Source organism: Silene latifolia, chromosome Y, assembly GCF_048544455.1.
Source record: "Silene latifolia isolate original U9 population chromosome Y, ASM4854445v1, whole genome shotgun sequence".
NCBI classification, from domain to species: domain Eukaryota; kingdom Viridiplantae; phylum Streptophyta; class Magnoliopsida; order Caryophyllales; family Caryophyllaceae; genus Silene; species Silene latifolia.
In genome coordinates this window covers 368,927,212-368,936,766 of record NC_133538.1, presented here as the reverse complement: position 1 = coordinate 368,936,766, position 9,555 = coordinate 368,927,212, and positions in this window count along the sequence as shown.

Below are 9,555 nucleotides of genomic sequence, written 5' to 3'. Positions count from 1 at the left end.
TGGTCCCCCACTGGCAGCGAGGAGTACTTGTTGCGATGGGTACTCTGGTAGGGCTACACACTTTAGTGTGTAGTCAGTTGTGTGGAGATTGCAGTTGGAGACTGGAGATTTGTTTGAGCTGTTTGTGATATTGTTCCTTTGTGGTATTTGTTTTATGTAATCAGTACTGACCCCGTTAATTGTTTTAAAAACTGTGGTGATTCATTTGGGGATGGTGAGCAGTTGTTGAGCAGGTATGATGGCTTATGCGAGGGATAGCTGGGATGGAGTCACCACCAGTCTTAGAGTCTTCCACTGTGTCTTTGTTAACTGTTTGAGTACTTTGGTTTTTGGAGAACAGTTGTATTCATTTTGACAGTTTCTGGAACTTTGTTGTATCACCTAAACTTTACTATCATTTATATGCGTTTCGTTATTGTCTATTTGAGTATCATGGCCTCGGGTAACCGAGATGGTGACGTTCTCATACCTTAAGTGGTCCTGTTAAGGCACTTGGAGTACGGGGGTGTCACAAAGTGGTATCAGAGAAACGATCTTGAAACCTGTAACCAATGAACCTAATGAACATAGGGAGTCAAACTAAAATGAACCCGGGTAGGAGTTGTAGGAGCTAATGAAAGACTTGGGAGACGTTCTAAAGTCGCGAACTTGCCCTACAATTTTGAACCGGTCACTAAGGGGTGTGTATCGGGATCGCTATGTGTATACTTTGTGCTTTGTGTATCTATATAGTAATGTGTGGTATGAATCGGTGGATGCATGCATGTGGATGATAGGAGATATGAAGTAAAAGATGATGATGATGATGTGGTTTGTATGTTGTTTGATTGAAAGCATGAAACCATGATGTTTGATTTATAACGTGGCATGTTAGAAATACGGAAGGAAAGTTGTTTGTATGAGTATATAAAAGATACGTATATATATATATATATATATATATATATATATATATATATATATATATATATATATATATAGGCAAGATCCGGTGAGTCCACCTATATTTTTGAGACCCGTGAGTCCACTTATATATCACACGTTGTACATAAGAATATCAAGAAGAGAATTTATTTTTACTTTGGTAAATGTTGGAGGGGCCTGCTCCACTCATTCGGCAGAAGATCGAATGAAGATCCCAGATGTAATAACTAGGCTCGTAGCTGCCAAAGACAACCTGATCAATGCTACACGCACACGTCGTTGATCAGATATGTATGCGCCATACTTCATCTCAGTGATTAGATGCTCCATACTCATCGATCGCATACGAAAATGACAAGTCCAATCAACATCAAAGAATAAGAAAAGCATACAATGGGGTTGGACAACTATAACCTATCTGAAGAAGGCGCCTTACAAGGGAAGAACCAAGGTAGCCAGAGGCGTCCATGACACAAACGGTGTTCGATATCTGTATAAAGGATGCAGGAGCCATTGGAAAGACAATGAAGATGAGCAACTGAATTTGGCGTACTAAGAAGAGTATACAGTTATGAGGTAGATTGTTCTTGTTGATGGTTTGATAGGAGGTAGGAATGTTATGGAGTATATATAAATGTTGGAAAATGACAAATAAATAAAGGTTTATATTACGGTGTCACTGGGTAGCGCCACCCTTTTACATATACCCCTTATTATTGAGGTCTCTACTTATTGTATGTGATAAACCCATTATTATGGGATTCCCCTATTATTACATGTGAGAGGGTGATACTAAAATTGAGCGTCACCTAATAACACTAACTCGTTTTCCATAAATAAAATAAAGGATAGTAAAATTCTAGACACAACAGTTTGACACTCAGACGTAACATGTGACAAATGGATGGGAAGAGTACTCTTTACATGTGAATATCAGTTTAATATAAGCTTACTACATGGCAAAAAAGTTAACAACGAGTCTCCTGTGAGTTGGGTCATTTTTGTTCAAAATTAAGATGAAAAAAATATAATTATTTTATCATATAATGTTTTGGTGTATGAGAATAATTTGCTAGTAAAATCTGAATAATTTTTAGCGTAGTTATAATATTTTGTTAATAAATAGTCACTTTTTATTACAAAATAGGTGCAAAAATAATGGCGGATTACAAAATGACTAAAAATGAAGATGGTGAAAGGCGAAGTGAAAGGCGGAGTTAGGTTCAGTAGTGTGATATTGTATAGTATAACCCGTGATATTGTTTAGTACAACCAGTGATATTGTTTATAGTAAGGTGTGATATTGTTTTGTATAACTTGTGATATTTCTTTACTGGACACACAAACTCAGATACAATATCACATGTTATACTAAATAATATCAAACCTTAGACATAAAAAAAAATCATAAAAAAAAATCGTGATATTTTAGTGTAGTGTGTGTGATACATAAGTGGACTCACGGGACTCAAAAAGATAGGGTGGACTCATGTGATCCTATATATATATATATATATATATATATATATATATATATATATATATATATATATATATATATATATATATATAGTTGTTTGTCGTTTTGCATAAAAGTTTAGAAAGTTGGGAGTGCGAGTTTGAACATGCGGGTAGTGCACGAGTCTGCATGACTCGATCAAGTGGGTGGCACTCGATCGAGTAGGTGAGCGACTCGATCGAGTGGGTTTGACTCGATCGAGTAGGTAGTTTTTCGTTTCTGGGTAGAATTCTGTTTTGGGTCACTCGATCGAGTGGGATAGGGGACTCGATCGAGTAGGGCTAACTCAATCAAGTGGGGTGTTGAGTCGATCGAGTACGTTTTGGGAGCTTTCTGGTCAGGTTCTGGAATTGGGGCACTCGATCAAGTAAGTTGGACAACTCAATCGAGTGACCTCAACTCGATCGAGTGGATTGTGGGGCTCGATCGATTAGGTGTTGTGCAGGTGGTTTTCGTATTTTGAGAAATGGGATGTGTGTTTATGTTTACTCTTTTCTTATATAGTTCAAAGATGCCGCCAAAGAGAACAGCATTGTATGCCAGGGCATAGAATATGAGTATTGACGAGATCGTTAAGATGTTGGAGCACCAGGATGCTCTCACAGAGGCTTTGTAGAAGGTGGGAAAGGATAAGGAGACAGGGCCTAATCACTCAAATATCAGCATACATATAGCGAGGTTTAATCCCAAGGAGTACTTGGGGACTAGGGCGCCAATTCTGCTGGATAATTGGCATAAGGAGATGGAGAATATTCTCAATCTGGTACATTGCCCTGAGGAGCTTCGAGTGGAACAGGATCTGTTCTACTTGAGGGAAGCAGCTTGTGAGTGGTGGAACAAGGTTAACGTGAGTGATTTTGAGTTGTATATGAAACAGGGGTTGCCTGCGATACCTTGGGATGAGTTTAAGAGGGCGATAAGGCGAGAGTTTGTGCCAGAGCATGTGCGTAGTAAGCTGAGATAGGAGTTTGATGATTTTAAGATGACTTCTGATATGACAGTTGCAGAGTACTACCAGGAGTTTAATGAGAAATCTAGGTATGCTGAGGACATGGGACTGAGCCAAGAGAACTTGGCATTGAGGTTTGAGAAGGGGTCGACCCCCAAGATCAAGGAGAAGTTACTGGTAGGAGCCCTTACGGATGTTAAGGAGGTCTATGAGCGTGTTGGGAGAGCTGAGAGGTTCGTTGAGATGACCAAGGAGAGAGTTTCTGAGAAGAGGAAAGATGAGAGTGAGGGTGGTGTCTAGTCTAGTTATAAGAAGAGCGGCCATAACCAAGCAGGAGCGTACTCATCAGGTTCGGGGTTTAGTGCTGAGCTTCTTATGGGCATTGTCGTGGAGGTGGTAGTAGCAGTTGGGGTATGACCTATTATAACTGTGGCGGTATAGGCCACAAGAGGCATGAGTGCACCAGTGCTATGAGTAGGGATTTCCAGAGACAGTCGCAGGGGAGTTTCTCTCAGGGTCCTTCGCACAGTTATGCTAGTAACAGCACGACTGGTTCATAGAACAACAGGGGTGGCCATAGTAACAACGGTGGGGCTAAACGCAATGGCGGTAATTCATACCAGAAACCGGCAACGAATAACAACAACAACCAGGGGTCAGTTGCAAAGCCGTCTACCTCAGCTAGTACTGTCCAGGGATGTAACACCCTGGCCCAAACCGACTTGTAACACCCCGGCCCAAACCGGGTCGGGAGCGGTTACTTATGATAGCTCACCAGACTGTGTACATGGCCCACAGATCAACACGGGTCCTTTATAGCTCATTTTGTCCTCACTCATGCGCATCCCGGAAACCTTCCCAGGAGGTCACCCATCCTAAGACTACTCCAAGTCAAGCACGCTTAACTTTGGAGTTCTTTCGCATGGATGACCATAAAAGAAAGTGCACTTTGTTGATATGAGTAGTACTTCCAATCCCTTTAAGCACCAGTCATTTAAGCCTATCACTGGACCTTTTCAATTACCGTGGGGTGTTACAATCACCCCCACTTGAAGAACGCAACGTCCTCGTTGCGCCTGGGAGCATAACCGCTAACCCAGAATCCTCCCCCGCTAATTGTGTGATCACAATGGAGCGTATAACCACTGCCTCCAGGAGCGTATAACAACTGCCTCCGATCACCACACGGTCGCAGGATTGCTCTGATACCACTTGTAACACCCCGGCCCAAACCGGGTCTGGAGCGGTTACTTATGATAGCTCACCAGGCTGTGTACATTGCCCACAGATCAACACGGGTCCTTTATAGCGCATTTTGTTCTCACTCATGCGCATCCCGGAAACCTTCCCAGGAGGTCACCCATCCTAAGACTACTCCCAGTCAAGCACGCTTAACTTTGAAGTTCTTTCGCATGGATGACCATAAAAGAAAGTGCACTTTGTTGATATGATTAGTACTTCCAATCCCTTTAAGCACCAGTCATTTAAGCCTATCAATGGACCTTTTCAATTACTGTGGGGTGTTACAAGGGAGGTGGGCAGAAGACCAGTGGTAAGCTGTTTATGATGGAGAAGAAGGTAGCTGAGGATGATGCTCACGTTATCACCGGTACTTTTCTTGTTAATGGAGTCTTTACCTTTGTTTTGTTTGATTCAGGAGCATCACAGTCGTTTGTATCATCGAGTCATGCTAAATGGTTGGGTTTGAGTGGGTATGAGTCTGTAAAAGAGGAAGTTTTTATACATCCGGGAGAGTTTGTATCTTGTGAGCGGTTGTATAGAGGTGTGTCTATGATAGTTAGGCAGGTTGACTTACCAGTGGACTTGTTAGAGTTTCCTTTGGAGGGTTTTGAGATGATAGTTTGTATGGACTGGTTGATTAAGTATAAGGCTAAGATAGATTGTCATCAAAAGAGGGTTTATTTGAGAGGTTCTAAGGGGATTAGTGTGTCTTATCGTGGGTTTGTTGTCAAACCCAAAGTTAAGTTAATTGCAGCAGTGACCTTGAAGTCCTATCTGAGGAAGGGGTGTCCGTTGATCTTATGCCATGTGAGAGACCATAGACTGGAGAGTCTGTCAGTTGAGCAGATACCAGTGGTGGGAGAGTTTCCATATGTTTTTCCAGAGGAGATACCGGGGTTGCCACCGAAGAGGGAGATAGATTTCAGTGTTGAGTTGAAATCGGGGATGGGGCCAATCTCTAAGGCACCGTACTGTATGGGTCCTAAGGAGTTGGAGGAGCTAATGAAACAGCTGGATGATCTGATTGAGAAGGGATACATTAAACCTAGTGTAACACCGCGGGGAGCACCAATCTTGTTTCTGAAGAAGAAAGATGTGAGCTTGGGGTTGTGCATCGATTATAGAGTGCTGAACAGAGTCAAGGTGAAGAACAAGTATCCTTTGCCGAAGATAGATAATTTGTTTGATCAGTTGAATGGTGCAGCGGTCCTTTCTAAGACTGATTTGAGGTCGGGTTACTATTAGGTGAAGATTCGTGAAGAGAACATACCGAAGACAGTTTTTACATTGAGGTATGCTCACTATGAGTATGTTGTGATGCCGTTTGGGTTGTCTAATGCACCTACAGTGTTTATAGATTTGATGAACCGGGTCTTCAGTCAGTTCTTGGATCGGTTTGTAGTTGTCTTTATCGATGATATCCTAGTCTTTTCTAAGACTAAGGAGGAGCATGAGGAGCATTTGAGGATAGTGTTGCAGACTTTGCGAGAACATCAGCTGTATGCAAAGTTGTCTAAGTGTGAGTTCTGGTTAGAGGAAGTTGCCTTTCTGGGGCATGTGATTTCAAAGAAGCGTGTAGCTTTGGATCCTGCAAAGATTGAGGCAGTTACTAAGTGGGAAGCACCAAAGAATGTGGCAGAGATCAGGAGTTTCTTGGGTTTGGCAGGGTATTATCGACGGTTCGTGAAGGATTTCTCCAAGATAGCCTGACCTATGACAACTTTGATGAGGAAAGAGAATAGGTTTCGTTGGGATGAAAGTTGTGAGATTGAGTTCCAGACATTAAAGGAGCGTTTCACCACAGCTCCAATCTTAGCATTACATGAAGGGAGTGAGAACTTTGAGGTGTATACCGATGCTTCAAAACATGGGTTGGGTTGTGTGTTGATGCAGAATGGGAAAGTGATTGCCTATGCCTATAGGCAATTGAAGCCTTATGAGGAGAACTATCCGACACATGATCTGGAGTTGGGTGTGTGGATACCTCGTTTCTGCACCTCCCGCAAGCCGTCCGGTGATAATTGGGCCGCATGTTTGGTACGCGGAACTATTTATGATAATTCGTAAGTTTATCGTCAAGTAATAGCTCAAATACTTATGTCTACCCCTTGGTCGTCATCTACGCGCCGTTACGGTCGTTTTGACAGTAATTAGAGTTCATTTGGAGTCCAGGTCAAAACCGTCTTCATTTTCTAATAAACCGTCGAAAATGCCGAGTCAGAATGTTCTGGAATGTTCCGGATATTTCTATTCCATATTTCAATCTTTTAATATTTTGGCAAAATATATCCCGAAGTTATATTTTAAACAATAAGGAAGTTGAGATCTACCGCAATTGCATAACAGAAACGCGGAAAATCTTTCTTCCGCAGGAGGAAACTTCTGGGGAAAGGACGCAGCACCTGCTGCGCTTCTTCCAAAAGCCGCAGTGGCTGCTGCGCCTCTTCCCCAGCTCCATTTTGCGTATTTTAAGATCTTTTCGAGATTTATTTTCAAAGTTTTACCGAAACCCTAATTCCTCCGTGTGATTAGTATAAATAGGGAGCTTCGTTCCTCATATTTCTCACGCGAGTGTCCGTCCTTCTCTTCTCCCTTTACATTCTAAGACCATGCTCTTTGCTTCTTGATGTCTACGTGCTTGAACTTTTGACCACGTAAGCTCGGATTCTTCTGACTACAAGCCTCGTTTTGCATGACCGACCAAATTGACCAACTCCACTCAATCAACTTAATCAATTTAGTTTAATTCCTCTTAAGAGGGCACTTTCGTCGTACATTCGAGTCGAGCAATCACTAATCATTAACTTAGTCAATCTCGTTTCGTCAAACATGTAAGTCTGAGGGTGTAAATCCCATGTTTTATTATTATACCTTTTTATTGTATAAATTATTGTAAGATTTACGTCGAAAACATGTTTAAAACCGATTTATAAAACTTTTTATTAAACCCTTTTTCGGATTAACAGAGGATAGACGTCGAGAAGAAACGCAGCATCTGCTGCGCCTCTTCCAGAAGCTGCCGCTGCTCCTGCTCTTCTTCTTCTTCCTCGATCTTTCTGAAACTTTTCTATTTTTTTATTTTCTTTCGTTTTTCTTATTCGTTTCAGTATATAATCATGTTTTATTAATCCTTTTAAATAATTTTCGACTTAAATCCCTTATAATTAATATTTGCGGGTTTTTCGTCACAAATTCGAACCCGGGTTTAAGAGGCTCGATTTGTTCATATCAAGTCCCTTGAATTCGTCTTTGATAAATGTTTCAATTCTGTTTTCGTCCTTGATTCTTAATCTTCAATTCCCGCCTCTAATTTCAAGTTCGCATATAAACTCGTTTCCGGCATCGTAAATAATATATAACCTATAATAAATCATTTTAATCCGTTTTCATCATCTTATAACAATATGAGTATGTATGTGATCTATTAAATCACTTCAACTTGAGTCTAATATCAATAATCGCCCTTAAATTCACCAACGAACATTAATAACCCGCGAGTCTGACTTTCACAGTCAGAATCCAACTGGAGAACAGACGCAGAAGTGCTGCGCCTCCTCCAGAGGACGCAGCAGATCTTTGCGCTGTTCTAAGTTAAGCGCCTACGAACTCTTCTCGTTTTGACGTAGGGTTTCTAATTAGGATTTTAATTAACCATTATTCTTATTATCACCATAATTCGACATATTTTTCCATATAATTCATATTTTCCATATTTTCTATTTTATTTCTTTATTTTTATTTCTCGATTTTCCTTATTTTCCAAAATTCCTTGTTTTTCAAAATTCCTTGTTTTCCAAATTTCCTTATTTTCCAAATTTCCTTGTTTTCTAATTTTCCTTATTTTCCAATTTCCTTATTTTTTATAATTTTCTAATTTTCCTTATTTAATTTAGGGTCTTTTGTTAAAAACTACCTTATATTTAGGGTTATTTGTAAAAATACTACCTTATATTATTTTTTTTGTATTCAACTACCTTTGTTTTCTTTATTTTTGCTTAATAACTACCTATGCTAAGAGTCTAGACATATTTGGTCTATTTTCCGACTTTAACGTATCTCATATGACTCTTTTATATTTTAATCTTACTAAGGCCGATTTTAGGAAGTCATGAAGTACTGACGCTTAACTTTAGTAGATGTTTGTAGTTATTATTAAAATGTAAAACTCACTAATTTGCTTATCTGAAGTTAAATTGTGGTTTGGACGCAGTTGATCATTGTTGTTTGATGTTAACAAAGTCATGTAAGATAGGTTAATGTCACTAAATCAACTAAATCTCGCCATATTTTCAGCGTAGGTAGTTTTTGACCAAAAAATGAGAAAACAAAGGTAGTCTAAAACAAGAAAAATAATATAAGGTAGGTTTATTACAAATACCCCTAAATATAAGGTAGTTTTTAACAAAAAAACCCTTTAATTTATTCTTTTCTTTTAATTCTAAAACTCTTTTGGGCATGTTTATGACGTAAATTCAAGTTCATCAATTGTAATTTATTTCTTTATTTACTTATCGTATTTATTTTTGTATGATTTATTTAATTGTTTTTCACATGTAATTAATCTAAACCCTACTTCGACATTAATGAGTGCTAATTAATTGTTCACCGACTTAGTTTAATTCACATGCTAGGATTAAAACGTTGGATGTTGCATTGCATGAATATAATCGACAACATATCAAGTATAGATGATTTTCCCTAATCATTAGTAGAGGCCGCTATCGAGGCGGACGGGATTAGGTGTTCAGTAAAAGGACTCCTAATACGTACCCTCACCCCTTACTCCAGATCTCTGTGAACATCCTTGTTCATTGGCATCCACGAGAGTCATTCTAGACATAGAATGCTAAGGGTAACGAGTTCTTAGTGTTCATGTCACTTCTTTGTGTCTTGACATGACACGAGGTATTCGAACGGTTCC